Below are 18701 nucleotides of genomic sequence, written 5' to 3'. Positions count from 1 at the left end.
AAGGAAAATGCTTTGGGATAGAATCATAGAAAGGTTACTTCACGGAAGGAGGCCATTCGGCCCATTGAGTCCACACCAGCTCTATGCAAGATCAATCCAGCTAGTCCCACTCCTCCACCCTATCTCTGTAGCCCTGCAAATATTTTCCTTTCATGTACTTATCCAGTTCCCTTTTGTCTTTGGGATTGCTGAGTGCATTGGTCTACCTGCCAGGGAGCTTCTGCAGCATGTTGGATAGTGTGGAGGAATCCACTACCAACTTGTGTGGGGTTCTGGAACATCACATCGACACTCTGCAACCATGTAGTCACCTCAATGGACACTGCAGCACTTGTGCCAGCTCTGTGAAAGAGCAAGTCACTTAGCGCCATTCCTTTGCACCATCCCCATACCCTTTTAAATTTTCCATTTTCAAATATCTATCCCCTTCTCTTTTAAAACTGTTATGGATTCTGCTTCCACAATTGTTTCTGGTAGGACATTCTATGTCCTGACAAGCCTCTGAAAAAATTCTCCTAACCTCTCCCTTCATTCTTTTGGTGATGACCTTAAATTTTAGTCCTTGAGTTATTGGCTCACTGCCCAGTGGAGAAAAATATTCCCTATTCCCATTATCATTTTGAACACCTATCAGATCTCCTCTTAAATTTCTTTATTCTAATAGAAAAGAGCCACAGTTTCTCTCTTCTCTCGGCATAACTAAAGTTTCTCAAGGCTGGTATCATCTTAATAAATCTCTTCTGCACCCTCTCAATGGCCTTAACATCCTTCCTTAAGTAGGGCAACCAAAACAGGACGTAACATTCTACTGCAACCGAACTAATAATTTATAGTTTCACCATTACCTTTTTGCTTTTGTACTGATGTCCTTATTTATAAAACTTACGATCCCATGTGCTTCTTTTTAACAGGTTTATCAACTTGTTCTCCACCTTTTAAAGATTTGTGTATCTGCTCCTTTACTTCTTTTAAAGTTTTATCATTGAGTGTATATTTCCTCTCCTTATTCTTCCTGTCAAAGTGTATCAACTCATATGGAGTATCCCAAAACTGTGAGAACAATGCGTTCTCATGGAAAGATATGTATGTTCATGAATAAAAATGGGAGAGTCAGCAAGAAGGGTTTTTTGCAAGTACAGTGACCTTCAAGTATGATACTTCAACCTACATAGCTTAGGAAGCAAGTGTGGTTGTCATGTAGTAACCGCGTTGAGATTTGACCTGATCAATCAAAGCATTAACTGGTGTCTCCTACCATTTTACCATTGAACAGTATGAATTGAATGCTAATCGTTTTGCCAAAGAAAGCACAAAACTTTCTATAATTTTGGTTATTTAATTTGTGATTTTCCAATTTGAGAAATATCTCAGCAGACCCTGATTATACATCCCCTTTTTGTGTTTGCTAGTTGGTATCAGTATATGACTGATTGTCTTTCTTCCCAATTAAATAGTTTTTGAAAAGCAAGCCATCAATACAAGGATTGTAAAATGTTCAAAATAAAAGACTTTATTGGTATTTTAAAAATGTGCAGGAAATGTTAAGCTCATGTTTCTATAGAGAATGTAACAACTGTTTGGAGGGTGGAAAGCAGGAGCTCAGCAGGTGATGACCGGAAGGCATTACGTGGCTTGCTTCACTGACTTGAGGTTAAGGTCTCTGTAGTCCTGAAGGTCACCTGTCATGTGATTGCCAAACCTTTGGTTGATGAGAAAAAAATCACTCCCATGATCTGATTATAGCCGAACTCTTAGTTTCACTCGCTTCCAGTCAGATGGCTGTTCTCTCCATGCAGTCCACCTCTTTGTCCTTCTTTGTCATTTCCTACTGGAAATCATCAGACGCTACGTCAATGTTAATGTATTCCAGCTTATTTGACTTTTTAATAAGTTCTTTCTAATTATCATTACACAACCATGAACATCGGAGCTCTGAGTGAACTTGGTAAAGGAGCACAAGGAGGTCAAAATTCTTGAGCTGGCACAAGGCCTGAGCTGTTTCAATACCCTCTCAACAGTTTTATATGTAGTAAAATTTCCCCTTGAACACGATGTCAATATGTTGACATGTCTTCCTTTATTAAGACACCATCCAACTGATAACAAGTCCTGCTGTGTTTCACTAACATAAATAATTAGAATGGAGACTATAGAACGGCAGGAGGCTTTGGCATCGGGCAGGAACTGCACTTGATATGGAAGCTCAAGTAAAAGGGGCCATCTGTTCACTGCAAGGGGTTACAAAAAATCAAGTTAACATATTGTTAGTAACATTATACAATATAAAGTAAATAATTCAGCTTCACTTTTAGAGACTTTTCAACCAAAAACAAAGACAAACAAATAAGATTTATATATCTTTATTTCAAAATGTCCTCCCATTTTCCCTCATGGCCTCTGTCTTCATACATCATCCTCAACATCATCATCAACAAGCCATAACCATATGCATTTCAAATCCTCGTGACGATCCATATAGGACAATGATTATTAAACCATGCAAACATGGAGTCACGCTCCTCCAAAAATCTACTGTTTCCACAAACATCTTTTGTAACTTCTATGACTATATAATCTTCTTCAACAAGAGGTCAAGTGAGACAGCCTAACATATTATTGCGATTTTTTTTTCTGAGCAAATTTGATTTAATATTCCAGCCAAATGAAATGCTCTTGCTTTAGGGTGGGATGTATTACATCAGTATTTGCTCCTCTTGGAAAAGATGTTGCAGCAAGTGTTTCTACTTAGTGATACAGCCAAGAAATTACAAAATTCATCAGAAATGCAGCTGGTGGATTCACATATTCAGCAGTGTTTCAACCCAGGCATTTTCTGGCACGTTGAAACTCTTGCGTCTTTTATTCCTTTTGCTCAGACGTGCATTTACGACAATAACAACTTGCATTTCTTAACCACTCCTCGTGTTCCAAGAGATGGCTCAAATCATTGTACAGGGCAGTGGACAAAGACTAGGCAGTAAGAAAGAGAGGGATGGAGAAAAAAAAAAGAAGAATCTTAAGGAGGATTTTGAAGGCAGATTGGTAGGTGACAAAGTGGAGGTGCTAGGAAAAAGAGTGGGAAACAAGGAGCAGGCCAGTTTGGAGGAGTGGAGGGTGTTGAGGTATGATGGGGTGAAATTATGGAGGAATCTGACAGCAAGGGTGAGGATCTTAAAGTGAAATCACTAGGGTGCACAAAGCTAGTGGAGCATTGGATGAAAGCAGAGGAAAAAGACTATGGTACATGTGAGCCACCGGTGTCCTTGCAGTAGATGGCAAAGCTGTGCATCTGTCTCTCTGCTGACCCAGAGCCTATGTAACTAGTTCTGTACGGTCACTGATAGGTAGGTGCTCCTCTGCCTGTAAGTATGAGTGTGAAAGTACTGGAGGATGAACAAAGTATGTCTGTGGTACAGCCTGACCTACCTAGCATCCTCTTCTTCCTCCAAAGGCAGTGCCAGAATACCTGACAAAAAGGAAAAAAAACAATAAAAAAAGTTGTCATTACTATAAGGGTCTTTAAATGCACTTCAATAAACAACCATTTTATGATTGAGTAGATAACTGAGCATTATATTGATGTATACACCGGGAAATTGTGAGGACATCGAAATAACATCAACAGGGCATGATTTTAATATAATTAACAGCACATTGGTGGGCGCTTCTGACGTCAGTACAGAACCCAAGCAGAACATTGGATGGGACACTAAATAGGCAGAAATCTGGCATAATGGGTCTCAGCCTAATCTTCCATTCAGTTTTGCCAACTTAATGCATGCTAATTGGGTGTAACTATTGGAAAATCTACCTTTCAGCGTATAAAATTGGACAAGTTAGCACGCTGTAGTGATTTCGGAAAATGGCTGAAGGTATATAGTCACATGTGAGATAGGAGTTGCCCGGTCGAGAATTCAACTTTATTTAAGTTAGTTTGATACTGCTCTCAATCAATAACTTTAGTATGCCTCAGAATTTAGGAGTATGCTGTTTACCTTGTTGGGTCATACAACATATTTCTACAATACTTACTGCACTCTGCAACAACATGGCCCAGAATTTTCAGAAACCAGTTATGAGGCCTAATTTGCCCAATTTTTTCAGTCATGTTTTGGACCTCATAATGAATCCTAGAATCTTACAGCACAAAAGGAGGCCATTTGGCCCGTCGTGCATGTGCTAGCTCTTTGAAGAGCAATCCAATTAGTCCCACTCCCCCGATCTTTTCCCATAGTCCTGCAACGATAAGTTTACTTTTCAAGAATTTGAACCAACAGTATAGACAGATCTATACTTTCACATGCTTTCAAATTTATCTTTTTGTGGGGTGCGGGACATGCAGATTTTTCAGGCAAAATGATTAGCTTTAGGCTGAACACAATGAAAAGACTCTGAACTGGGAGCTGTTGTGAACCAGTTTCAAGATTGTGAGCTGGCAGTATTCCCTAATTATCAGCTTGGTATGCCGTTGTGGAAAATCTGCATGCTCAGTGGATGATCTCTCTCTTTCTGTGGTTACATAATTGTTCTCGGGTGAATTTTGGCATGCTACAACGAGGTCAGGGCAGAATTAACAGAAAGTGTGGCCTAAATCTGAGACAACACATCAACATGGCTCAATCAGCCACATGCTTGCTCAGTTCTGTCAGTTCACATTACATTGAGCTTTGAAAGTCTTTACATTTGGTCTGGATTCTTGCAGAAGTCAAATCCAATCTGGGAGTAAACCTAAGACCTCTGTAATCTAGACAGGATTTTCTTTCCCCTGCTCCACTGAATTGTAATGTAAATGACTAAACCTTTCTTTTAGCCTTCCAAGAACCTGAAAAAGAAGTAATCGACCACATTGTTGCCAGAATGTTGAGGTGGTCTTGTCCTTATAGAACAAATGCAAAATACTGCAGAGGCTGGGAATCTGAAATAAAAACAGAAATTGTTGGAACCACTCAGCAGGTCAGGCAGCATCTGTGGAGGGAAAAACAGAGTTAACATTTCAGGTCGATGGCCATTCATCAGAATTTTTTCTTATGGAAGCATTCTAAATGTTCCCCTGGTGAGTTTTGAAGGAAGCTCAGAAGCAATGTCCTGTAGGCAAAACCCTGCAGAGAGGCAAGGTGGCGCACAACAGCAGGCAGCAGGAAAGACCTGGAGGAGGACAGGTGCGCCTACACATCCTCACCCCCATGGAGTAGACAGTGCTGGCGATAATTGGACGGGCTGTCATTGAGGCCGTGGCCACTGGCGGTGCTGGAGGTATCGAAGATGAGGGTCTCTACATACAGAATCCTCCTTTGCACTTCCTGCTTCTCCCTCATCCCACAATCTTTTCTGACTCTTGTGCTACAGATGATGTAAACACGCACGTTTTACTTTCTCCTCTACCTGCACCACAACTCAACCCGTGTCCCTTTGTCATTCCAGATACCCAAGAACTGGAACTGGCACAGTCAGAGGAGGCAGAGGAAGAAGGCAGTGATGATGCAGACACACCATCACTCGATCTTACACTCGCAGCCACCAGCTCAGATACTGACACTGCGTGTCCTTTGGAGGCTAGGATAGAGGAGGGATCTGCACGTGGTGAAACACCAGGCATAAGTGAGCAGAAGCCGGGGCAGGGGGAACAGATACCACAGGTGCCAGCTTGCTAGAGGGCAAGTCGCACACTGGTTCTACTGCAGAGGAGTCAAATGATGACTTCGATGGGCCAGGCTACAGAAGACGGCTGATGAGCGTACACAACCAAATTCTTGGTGTACTGGAAATCCTGCCAGAAAGCCTGAGCACAATGGGCGTGGAGGAGTCCAGCTCCAGCTCCAACTTGGCACAAGGCTTTGTGCAGAACTTGGAGCCCATCTTTTCCTACATGGAATGGGTGGTCACCTCCATCAGCGCACTTGTGGAACCCACCATGACATAGCGTCTGATGACCAATGTCACGACTTCCATTGCAGCACAAACATCCGCCACCCAAGGTCTGACTGCTGTGTTTGCAGCTCAGGCTGCTGCTATCGTGGCTCAGGGGACCACTGTGGAAAGGGGCTTCCAGGGCATCACAGCACTCCAGCGATCTGTTCTCCAGTAGATCACCAGGATTGCTGAGGTGCTGCCCCGGGAGAGTGGCAGTGGCACTATGGAAGTCGAACCTACTGTCCTCTTTCAGGACGACAGCATTCCTGCTCCCACCCCTGCTACTCTGCCAGTGCCCTTGCTGTTGCCTGTCAGCCAGCCAGGCCAGACGGCTGCAGCTCAGGCCGAGATGGTGCAGTCTGAGGCCGGGCCCTCCCATCCCAGAGCTGCTCGAGGTCGTCCTCCAAGGCGATCTGCACTCTCCTCAATTGAAGGTCAGCAGCCTTCCACCAACCATGCTCCGGCCACTGGGGAACCACCTCAAAGGAGCACTAGGAAAGGTAAAGGCACTAAGGGGCTGCACAAGGGTGAATAGTATCAGTTTGTTTGAATTATTTCATGTGTAAATCTATAAATATGGTTATGAATTTGTATTTGGTAATGGTTTTCATTTCTGTGATGAGCTGAGGGAGGAAGCTATATGTAATCATAAGGAGGACGGTTTGATGGTCATGTGGGACAGGAAAGGTAAGGAGTGTGGGACTGTGGGTGAATGGGCAGTTGTCGTTGAGGTTACTGGTATCGCTCATTTATCATCTGATCACGCAGAACCCTGGCAGAAAGAGCCTGTCTACATAACAACATAAGAAATATATTCTTATGTAGACAGGCCTTGTCTGCCAGGGTCCTGCATGATCAGATGATAAATGAGCGACACCAGTAACCACAACGACACCTCCCCATTCACGAACAGTCCCCTGGCAGACAGGGCCTGTCTACCTTGTAGCCTCCCTGCCTCTTCCTCCACATCCTCCTCCTCCTCCTCCTCCACTTCCTCCTCCATCTCTTCCTCCTCCTCCTCCCTCTTCTGGCAGCTTGTCGTGCTCTGCGTGGCCTCTCTGTATGCTCCCAGTCATGTTCAATTCCCAGAAGAAGCCCTAGCAGGCCACCCAGGTCTGGAAGCAACTTTGTTCAGCACACTATTTTAAATACCACTAACAGTACTGCAAGACCAGCCAGACCACTCTCTATATAATATTGCAACTTTCTCCAAGTATAGGAAACTTTCACAAACATGTACAATTGTACCAGCAGCCAGAATAACTAATCCAGCAACTAACCTGTAACTCCTGCATGATCCCTTTAAATAGCACTGGTGGGGGTCCTTCATGCCATTTAACTCCTGTTTAGCTGTGCGAGGTTAAGACAGGGCGTTGGCTGGAGTGTGGAGTTCCAAAATGCCACCAGCTGCTTCAGATCAGCGTTGCACACTGATTTACGTCATAATCTCCCTACTTTACATGCCGCTGGCGTTCGTTAGGTGCACGTGTGCAAAACCCTTTACCAAGATGGCATCCTGGTATTCTTCATGTCGGAAGTGTGCATGTGCATCTCGGATGCCATTTTTGGGGCTTAGGAGTCCGCGTAGTGCCTATAGAACGGGTGCTATATGATCCAATTTCACCCCCACAGCACGCATTAGTGTAACCAAAATAATAGCTATTCCAAATAATCTTGCATTGCTTTTTCAATATAAGACTAAAGACCTTTGCATGGATGTTTCTGTCCTGAGTTGATGTGATAAGCTAGAGGTGAACGGCAATAAGATATAGAAACCCTGCACACTTTTTAGTCAAAATGTCTGAGTTAACACCATTTGTAAATACTGTTAGTGTTTGTCCACATCATCAATGACATACACATTGTACTCTCTCTAAATAATTACACTCTAACTTTGTCTCTTACCTGTCAGCTGCAAACTGAAAAGTGATGCAATCTGTTGGCTGTTACTTGCAGCTGTAAATTCACCAGATGTTTTAGCTTTTTCTAAAATCCTAGCAGCAATTTAGCAATATTAATATTTAACCACTAAACATAGTAATTCTTCAGGTAATTGTCGCTCATATCACGCTCTTTTGTAAAACTTCATTATCTTACAATTAGAATTCAATGGGCATGAAATTTGAGGGGCCAGAGAGGGCATAGCATGGACAGGGGCGGAAAACGGCGACCAGGTCATAACTTCATCATCTGATCTCGATTTGCATATACGCATGCACCTCCCTCCTGTTTCTGAGGACTGGTAAGGGGTAAGTCGCGCCATTAACTTAGTCAAGCATATAATAGAACAAAAATATTTTAGAAAATATGACTAGGCCCAACCACTTTCCCTCTAAGACCTGAAAATGAGAACTTAATTATTTTTTGGAACAGGAAATGCTATCAGGCCCAACCAGTCCATCCCTTCTTCAAAAATCAAACTCAGCTACCTCTTTCCGCACCATTCCCTGATTCCCTTCTCTCTCCAGCAATGCTTCTGAATGTCTCTTGAAGATTTATACTCTTTTCTTCAATGTCCTTTCAGGTATCTTATTCCACAACTCTAATACCCCTTGGTGGGAAAGATCCTGCCTGACTTCCCTCCCAATTTTCCAATTTTTAACAGGCATGAATCTTTGCCATTATGAATAATTTGCTTGGATCAGTGTTGTTAGTTCTCTCTATTATCAGAATAATTTCAGTTAGGTCTCCTTCAAATCATCTCATTTTCCAAAAAAAGTCCAACTTCTTTAATCTTTGTTCCTTGGCTTCCTATGATTAGAGCCTCATTTATCACTGGGCTTTTGGCTGAGCACAACTACCATAGGTGCTAAGCCCTGGGGACGATATCAAAAGTTGAAATGGCAGCAATTGCTGCTGCGGGCTACTGGAGCTTGATTTCTCTATCAGTTCCAAACTCCAGCTAAAGAGCAGGTTTTCCTCTTTTTTTTTGTTTTGCCCGGATAGAGCACATGGAGGAAAACTGGACAGAGAGAATTGCACATCCATAATGAAAAATCAGGAGGGCTCCGTTACTGGTGCAAGATTTTCCCTACCTGGCAATTATTCACGCCCAAGCAAAAAAGAGGAAAATTTACCCCAAAATCTTTTAAAGGTTTTTTTTTTCACTCGTTTGATGAGGCCAAATAGGTCCTGATGGTTGCATTACTAACTCCACTGGTGCTATCCCGTGCTGAATTCTATTTAAATACTCCCGTTAACGTTTCACTTTGAACTGGAGTAAAAATAATGGGAGTACAGCAAATACAGCATTGCTTACATAATGAGCAACATTGCTGGGGTTTGTTTGTATTTGTTGAATAGTCACAGAAAGCAGAGCATGAAAGGCAGCACAGACTGCATAGAACCCTCATAGGCCCTGGCATCAGTCGCCTATGGGATTGCATCTTTTTTTAAATTCATTCATGGGATGTGGGCGTCGCTGGTGAGGCCGGCATTTATTGCCCATCCCTAATTGCCCTTGAGAAGGTGGTGGTGAGCCGCCTTCCGGAACTGCTGCAGTCCTTGTGGTGAAGGTTCTCCCACAGTGCTGTCAGGAAGGGAGTTCCAGGATTTTGACCCAGCGACGATGAAGGAACGGCGATATATTTCCAAGTTGGGATGGTGTGTGACTTGGAGGGGAACATGCAGGTGGTGTTGTTCCCACGTGCCTGCTGCTCTTGTCCTTCTAGGTGGTAGAGGTCGTGGGTTTGGGAGGTGCTGTCGAAGAAGCCTTGGTGAGTTGCTGCAGTGCATCCTACGGATGGTATACACTGCAGCCACAGGGAGTGAATGTTTAGGGGATGGTGTGCCAATCAAGTGGGCTGCTTTGTCTTGGATGGTGTCGAGCTTCTTGAGTGTTGTTGGAGCTGCACTCATCCAGGCAAGTGGAGAGTATTCCAGCACACTCCTGACTTGTGCCTTGTAGATGGTAGAAAGGCTTTGAGGAGTCAGGAGGTGAGTCACTCGCCGCAGAATACCCAGCCTCTGACCTGCTCTTGTAGCCACAGTATTTATATGGCTGGTCCAGTTAAGTTTCTGGTCAATGGTGACCCCCAGGATGTTGATGGTGGGGGATTCGGCGATGGTAATGCCGTTGAATGTCAAGGAGAGATGGTTAGACTCTCTCTTGTTGGAGATGTTCATTGCCTGGCACTTGTGTGGCGTGAATGTTACTTGCCACTTATCAGCCCAAGCCTGGATGTTGTCCAGGTCTTGCTGCATGCAGGCTCGGACTGCTTCATTATTTGAGGGGTTGCGAATGGAACTGAACACTGTGCAATCATCAGCGAACATCCCCATTTCTGACCTTATGATGGAGGGAAGGTCATTGATGAAGCAGCTGAAGATGGTTGGGCCGAGGACACTGCCCTGAGGAACTCCTGCATCTACTGCCTTAGGAGCAACAACCTGAGTATGAATACAAGGTGGTGCATGCAATGCCTGCAGTTTCCGAGATAGATGGTAGCTGATTTATTAATAATTAAATTTGCATTCTTCAGCTGAGCTCCAATGCTGTCACTGTTGTTGAAATACCATGGGAGCAATGATGTCTGTCCGTTCTGCTTGTCCTTCACAGTGCTGATGCTACTTTGCAGATTACAGGAAAGGTACAGTCCCTTGCTGATGATGATGGCCGCCAGATGTTTCCCAGCAATCAAAGACATTTCCGTGGGTTGGCACCAGTCTTGCTGTCTCTTGCTTGCTTGTCTCCTGCTGTCTATGAGGGTCAACATGTGCCTGTTGATCTTGCCTATGAAACTGTAGTGAAAGTGCAGTTGCCTGTGTGTCTTTTAAGTGGGGACACCAGGTGCTTGAGGTATGATGCATTTAATGTGAAGAGTCATTCCCCCATTTTTAGACACAGCACAATGGTGTAAGTTTTTGGAATTCTCTGTCTTTTCTTGGAAGAAGAGGAGGAGCAACAGAGGGAAGCCTTTACTGTAGAGTGGCTTTACTGTAAGCACATGGGACCCCCACACCAGAATATATGGGCAGAGTTGCTTCTACTTGCATCTGATTGAGCAGAAATAGCTGCAGAGGTTTTGCTTTCTAAAGGAACCTATCACTGATTTATGGCACATGCTGAAAGTGGAACCACAGTTCATCTCCATTACAGGCACCACTCTGCCAGTGACTGTTAAGGTCCACAACTGCACTTAACTTCTATGTCACAGGGTCATTTCAGGCTGCCACTGGCGCATTAATAGCATTAGCCAAGCAGATGTACACAGATGTATCAAGCAAGTTCCATTGTTCTCTCTAGAGCTAGCGATTTTATCAGCTTTCTTCTCGACAACCAGTGACAGCAGCATGATAGAGCATTGTGATTTTTAAAATTCGTTTATGGGATGTGGGCGTCACTGGCGAGGCTGGCATTTATTGCCCATTCCTAATTGCCCTTGAGAAGGTGGTGGTGAGCCGCCTTCTTGAACCTAGAGTGGCAAGATTCTGCAAGGTCCAAGGAGTCATCGGTTGCACCATGAAAGTGAATACTTACTTCTTATGGGCCTACCACAATGCAAGAACAGCCTGGCCTTGTCATATGCTCTGGCTCTGGAAGGAACTGGCAGGAGGGTATGCATATGCTGCCATCCTGAGAGATGGTACTAGTACTTGGCACTGTCGCTGTGTGGTCATTCATATACGGGATAGCAGATCTAATGGCAGTACTGAGATCAGCGTGCAACCCATAATTGAGGGAAGGGGAATGTCAGGTGCATGCACCAAACAATTAGATTTCATTTAATAGGGTCCATGCATGTAAGGCAGTGAGTGAAGGAACACTTCCAGGTGAAGGCTACGGGTGATAAAGACTCCATGTTGCCTCCTGGGCATTGATGATAAGCAATTCAAGCACTTAACAGCTTGTGAGAGGAGATCACTCTAAGTGGCTGACATGCTTTGTGCAGTGCATCCCTGGAAGGTGTAGCTGCCTCGTTTGAACCTGTCTGCTCTGGTAAGATCATTAAACCCTTTCCTTTTGTTGCTGCACATGGAATTGCCACTTTGTTAGTCACTGCCCTGGCCATCTCCTCTCACTGCTGCTCAACTAATCTGTTTGTGGCCAGGGACGCTTTATGTCAATCAGTGCCTCTTCTGAGAATCTTGGGGCTCTCTGCCCTCGTTCAGACCTTGCAGACATTCTTTAAGTCAAAAACTTCTTTTCTGCTTCCCAAACAATTTTTGATGTGGCACGTCCTCTAAACATTAATTCCTGCAGCAGCATGCTAGTTACTTCCCCCCGAATGGAGAGCTCCCAATTAGTGATGGTCATAATGCTGGGAGCTTGCCTGCTCTATAAAATTAGGCTGATTCTGAAAACTGCAGTGGGGTCAGCCTACCTCTTGTAATGGCCTGTTCTGCCATATTTCCATTCAGGATTTCATCCAAGTAGAAAATCCAGGACATTAAGTACAAGTGAAGAAGTTAAGCTTTTTGTTGAGCTGAATATGGGTCAATTAAATGACCAGCTTGAGTGCTGTACCCTATCCTGATTACATTTCAGTGAACAACCATGAGATGTTTTTCTACATTAAAGGTGCTACATAGATGTGAGTTACGGTTCTTGTAAACACAGACCAAGCCAAATGGACAATTCAACTGTCCTGTTCTTTTTTTGTAGAATTGATGAGTGAGATAAAACATTTGTTCAAGGTTCCTTATTATGATTAATGCCTAACCATCCTCCGATATTAATAAACCATAAAAATTTGTTTTGTTAATGCAGTGATGTCAAAGACTTATTTTTGAGTGAATTTTTTTTGTACAAAAGTTGGAACAAATTACAATTGGTTTTTTGCACCAAAATGCAATGTTAATAGTTTCAGTGCATTAACACTGTGGGAAGTTGAAAAGCATGCATTGTTAATATTTAACTTTTTTATGACATGAATTGCTAACAGTTATATTTCTCTAGCCACCATTGGCGCTATTTGAAGTCATTACATCTAAAAGTGCTCTTTTGTTTTTATTATTATTCCTACTTTGAACACTTGACCCCATGGAAATCAAATTAATAGATAATTATGCTTAACCTCTTCTGCTTACCTTAGTTAATATTTTTCTTCTCCTAAGAAAAATGCTATTTTGTGGCCCTGAAATAATAAAAATAAAAAAAGACACCATCACTTGTTTTTGTCTCTGTTCACTCCCCCTCGATATCCATTCATATTGAGATGCACAAAACTGCAAAAATAATGTATCCGTGCATTGAAACATTTTAATATTTTAAATGTTTGCTTTTTAATTTGTAAAATTTGCCTTCTGCTTGCAGGTTTGCAATTTAAAATACTGGCCATAAACATACAAGCCATTAAAATCACCCTTTAGACAACACAATCTGATTTATTTTTTAGGTTTGTGCAGCACTGTTTACTGCCGCTAGATGTCTCTGTCATACTTGATCAATATGATATTATCAGAAAGTGCACTGCACCATTTTGTGGCAGAAAACCAACACTGTACTTCAGCTCTCGCTTCAGTGAGCTTGTCGTGTCTTTAAGTGATACATTCTGCAGTTTTTTTTTGTTTTCCTCATCAAAAGCTTGAGTTTTTCTTGGTTTGTCCACTGGGTTTAGCCGCACTTATCATTAAGCAACAAAGACACACGGGGGGTAAAATTGGGCCGTGTAGCACCCATTTTGTAGGCACTAAATAGCACCCAAGTCCTGAAAATGGCGTCCGAGATGCGCGCGCACACTTCCGACGTGAAGTGCGCAGGGCATCATCTTGGTAAAGGGGCTTGCGCAGGTGCACCCAATGAACGCCGGCAGCATGTAGAGAGATTATAATGTGAATCAGTGTGCAACGCTGATTTAAAGGGACTGCTGCTATTTTGGAACTCCACACTCCAACCAACACACTGCCTTAACCTCGCACAGCTGAACATGACTTAAAGGGCATGAAGGACCCCCCACCAGCAGTATTGATGGGGATCATGCAGGAGCTATAGGTTAGTTGCTGGAATATTTATTCTGGCTGCTGATGCATTTGTATGTGCTTTTGGAGGCTTCCTATACTTGGATCAAGTTTCAGTACAAGCAGGAATGCTGTCATCCTGAGAGAGGACAGCAGGTTCATGTTCCATTGAGCCACTGCCACATGCTGCCTCCTGTTACATGTCACCTTCTCCTGCAAGAAAGCAGGACATGAGTCAGTGAGTGTCCTGCAAGATGTTTAGGTGATGTGGCTGTCATGGTTGTATAGCTGCCAGTGCGTGTGACCTGTAAGTTGTGGGTGTGCGGCTTGCAACAGTGGTAATGTGTGAGGCATGAGATGAAGCATCTGATTGGAAGAATTGAACACTGATTGAAAGAGTATGTTGGTATGTGAGTGATGGGGGGTGTAGTGCATGGAGCAGTGGATGAGGCAAGTGGTGCAGTTGGTAGGAGACGCCACTTGACAGTTGAACTCACGCACCTTGACCACTTGTGCCAAATCATTGAACTTCTTCCTACACTGCATCCATGTTCTTGGCACTATGCTCCTGGCATTGACCTCATCTGCCAATTCCTCCCACTGCCTCTTGAGCATATGTCTGCAGGGCCTTGCCCCCTCCCTGCGGATATAGGATGCCCCTGTTTCATAGAATCATAGAAAGTTACAGCACAGAAGGAGGCCATTCGGCTGATCGTGTCCATGCCGGCTGAAAAAGAACTATCCAGCTTAATCCCACTTTCCAACACTTGGTTCGTAGCCCTGTAGGTTGCGGCATTTCAAGTGCACATCCAAGTACTTTTTAAATGAGTTGAGGGTTTCTGCCTCTACCACCCTTTCAGGCTGTGGGTTCCAGACCCCACCATCGTCTGGGTGAAAAAATTTCTCCTCACCTCTTGTCTAATCCTTCTACGAATTACTTTAAATCGATGCCCCCTGGTCACTGACCCCTCTGCTAAGAGAAATAGGTCCTCCCTATCCACTCTATCTAGTCCTGTCATAATTTTATATACCTCAGTTAGATCTCCCCTCAGCCTACTTTGTTCCAAAGAAAACAACCCCAGCCTATCCAATCTTTTCTCATAGTTAAAATTCTCCAGCCCTGGCAACATCCTCGTAAATCTCCTCTGTACCCTTTCTAGTGTAATCATATATTTCCTGTAATGTGGTGACCAGAACTGTACGCAGTACTCAAGCTGCGGCCTAACCGATGTTTTATACAGTTCTAGCATAACCTCCCTGCTCTTATATTCTATGCCTCGGCTAATAAAGGAAAGTATCCCATAAGCCTTTTTAACCACCTTATCTACCTGTCCTGCTTTCTTCAGGGATCTGTGGATATGCATTCCAAGGTCCCTTTGTTCCTCTACACCTCTCAGTATCCTCCCATTTATTGTGTATTCCCTTGCCTTGTTTGCCCTCCCTAAATCCATTACCTCACACTTCTCTGGATTGAATTCCATTTGCCACTTTTCTGCCCATCTAACCAGTCCATTGATATCTTCCTGCAGTCTACAGTTTTCCTCCTCACTATCAACCACACGGCCAATTTTTGTATCATCTGAAATCTTCTTGATCAAGCTCCCCACATTCAAGTCCAAATCATCAACATATACCACAAAAAGCAAGGGACCTAGTACGGACAAGGGCAGCAGATACATGGGAACAACACCACCTGCAGGTTCTCCTCCAAGTCACACACCATCCCAACTTGGAAATATATCGCCGTTCCTTCATCATCGCTGGGTCAAAATCCTGGAACTCCCTTCCTAACAGCACTGTGGACTGCAGCGGTTCACCACACGGACTGCAGCGGTTCAAGAAGGTGGCTCACCACCATCTTCTCAAGGGCAATTAGGGATTGGCAATAAATACTGGCCTTGCCAGTGACGCCCACATCCCATGAACGAATAAAAAAAAAGCTGAGCCTTGCGGAACCCCACTGGAAACAGCCTTCCAGCCGCAAAAACACCCGTTAACCATTACCCTTTGCTTCCTGCTATTGAGCCAATTTTGGATCCAACCAGCCATTTTCCCTTGGATCCCATGGGCTTTTACTTTTTTAACCAGTCTGCCATGTGGGATCTTGTCAAAAGTTTCTGTCCACCCCTTGCACCAAGGCCTCTAGTACATCGTCAGAGAACCTTGGTGCATGCTCTCTCGCAGGCTCGGTCATTCTTCCAAGTATCGCAGCCTAGGAATTACTTCCCACACCACTTCCTGCAGCCATAGAGCACCTCCCCTTTAAGAGGTGTAGGCCGCCTTTAAGTAGCGCTAGCCACTCCCATGCACGAATGTTACGTGCTGCCTGCATCGCAACGAATGGGCGAGGGTTAATCACGCACCTTGATCCCAGCGCCCGTTTTCAGGGGTTAGCCAATATTACCCCCATGATCTATTATTATGGTTTTGACTATTTCACAATGGGTATCCAATCCAAATAGTCCTAAAATTTAACAAGCAAATTAATATTTTGAAAATGGGAAAGGTTGCATGTCTACGTTTGAACTTCCGGTGTAGGCTAGCTGCTGGATGATTGAAGTGAGTCTGTGTAAAAAAGGAACCTTACAACACCAGGTTATAGTCCAACAGTTGACGAAGGAGGTAAGCTCCGAAAGCTTGTGATTTTCAAATAAAACTGTTGGACTATAACCTGGTGTTGTAAGATTCCTTACATTTGTCCACCCCAGTCCATCACCAGCATCTCCACATCATAAAAAAGGAACGGCAGAAGAGCCAGAATAAAAGTGCCGACTGTTCTGAAGACTTTTTTGTATGAAATTACACTTCGCGACCTCATAAATTTTATGGGATTGTTAAAAATACTTCAAAAGCCTTGACTATACATTGACATTTGCTTTAATCCTTTTTGTTTGTGTTTCCTGTAATATTATCCATGCTGATATTACCTGTAAGAAACAGCAATGCATTTTCTGAACAAGAAATCCATGAGGCACAGATTACATGAATAACACAAAGAATAAAGAAGTCTTGTTTCCGTGTCTTTGTCTTTTTTCTTCTGTTTTTTTTTCTGGGAAATTGGCTGATTTGATGGTCCTTTACTGGCCTTCTGCTCTGCTCCCCAGTCTAAACTCCCCAGTGGCTCCCAGGGCTTTACATAGAGACAACAGCCACTAGCAGGCCAGAATCACTATGGGACCATGACTAGGAATCACCTTTAACTCCTTGTCACATAATATCCAGGACAGGAATAATCTATCAAAGAATCTTGGCTTCCAAGGGCATAAATTTAGGCCACAAGGCTAGTTTACTGGTTTGGGCTATTCTTTTCCCAGAAAATGACACAGATGAAAGATTACTAAGGTATTCACTTACTTCTAACATTTTGATAATTTAATATATTGAATTCCATCCTAAACATTTTTTATGCAAGTATTTTAATAGTATCACAAGCATAATCTGTAAAATGTCTTTGCAGTTCTCAGAACCATAAAGTCACGTACTGTACGTATCAGCTGTAGTATTATTAGTGTGCACACCTTATTTAAAGCAAAGGGGATCTTCTGTATGATACTACAGAGCCCAGTTAACATGCATTCAGTTTGCCAAAGAAAAGGTTGGCTTTAAAGCATTTTATCGTAAGGTGCTGAAGGAGATCAGGGAGGAACTTTGTGGGCCACTGACTATCAACATGGGAGAATTGCACAACATTTATTTGGGTTTGGCAGGACTGAAAGCAGGCAAACAAAGTATTATATTTAACAACAACTTGCATTTATATAGCACCTTTAATGTAGTAAAACATTATCCCTAAAGCTTGGTCAAAAAGGTAGGTTTTAAGGTGCATCTCAAAGGAGGAGAGAGAGGTAGAGAGGCGGAGAGGTTTAGGGAGGGAATTCCAGAGCTTAAGGCCTAAGCAGCTGAAGGCATGACCGCCAATGGTGGAGCGATTAAAATTGGGGGTGCACTAGAGGCCAGAATTGGAGGAGCGCAGAGATCTCAGAGAGTTGTAGGGCTGGAGGAGGTTATAGAAATAGGGAGGGGCGAGGCCATGGAGAGATTTGAAAACAAGGATGAGAATTTTAAAATTGAGGCATTGCCAGACCGGGAGCCAATGTAGTTCAGCCAGCACAGGGTGAAAAAACTTTCACAGAAAACTAAAGTTTGGTTGTGCAGTTGAGCAGACATATCGCAAATGAATAGGGATATATCTTCTGATCAGCACTGTTCCCATATGAATGCTTAATGTCCTTCTGTGCTTTTTTATTACAGCCATGGGTTAACCTTTGTGTTAAAAAAAGGTATGCAGAGGAACTTAATGCGAGCATATTAAGCATTTGTACAGAAACAGTGCTGATCAGAAAATATATCCCTGAGACTGATAAGTGTAAACTATGAAATGTAATTGTAAATAGGTTGAAAAAATGTGGGACATAAATATACAATAAATTGACTGGAATTAGCACAGGGAAACTTAGATAGGTATCTGGCAGTAAGAGTAGACTTACTGGGCTACATATTAGCACCCGTTATCGGGTGCATTCCTGGCGGGGGGCTCCGGAAATCGGGGAATCCCGGAGTGGGTCGGGAGCCCGGCTCCAACCTGCCCACTTCCGGGTTCCCCACAGACGCGCCGCATGTGGGACTCCCGCAGGCAATTAAAGCCGGTGGGGTGCCACTTAAAAGTATTTATTCGGGTATTTCAGGTCGTTAACAGACCTGATTAAGGGAATAATTCAGGAGGGGTGGGATTTTAGAAACAACTGGGACTGTTTCCCGTACTGGGGGAAACACTCCCAGTTGAAATGGACGTGTTGCAGCCATCAGCCTGTGGCAGCTGCAAAGGTCCATTTGACAGGTCGGGGTGGGGGGGTGGGGGGAGACTCTCACTCATTGCAGGAGGCCACTCTGTT

General features: G+C 43.6%; 1 long non-coding RNA gene across 1 annotated transcript in view; it reads right to left on the bottom strand.

Annotated features, from left to right (window-relative positions):
- Window positions 1–1539: 1539 nt before the first annotated feature.
- The window catches only part of LOC137341325 (uncharacterized), a 61497-nt gene continuing 44335 nt past the window's right edge, over window positions 1540–18701 (bottom strand). Inside the window, exons 2-3 of the long non-coding RNA XR_010967012.1 lie at window positions 3427–3466; window positions 1540–1828 (exon numbers count right to left, since the gene is read on the bottom strand). This is a non-coding gene — a long non-coding RNA (uncharacterized lncRNA). The remainder of the gene's footprint in view (window positions 1829–3426; window positions 3467–18701) is intronic.

This window comes from Heptranchias perlo, chromosome 1 (assembly GCF_035084215.1).
Source record: "Heptranchias perlo isolate sHepPer1 chromosome 1, sHepPer1.hap1, whole genome shotgun sequence".
Taxonomy (NCBI): Eukaryota; Metazoa; Chordata; class Chondrichthyes; order Hexanchiformes; family Hexanchidae; genus Heptranchias; species Heptranchias perlo.
Note: the sequence above shows the minus strand (reverse complement) of the source record. Positions and strands in the feature narration are given on the sequence as shown.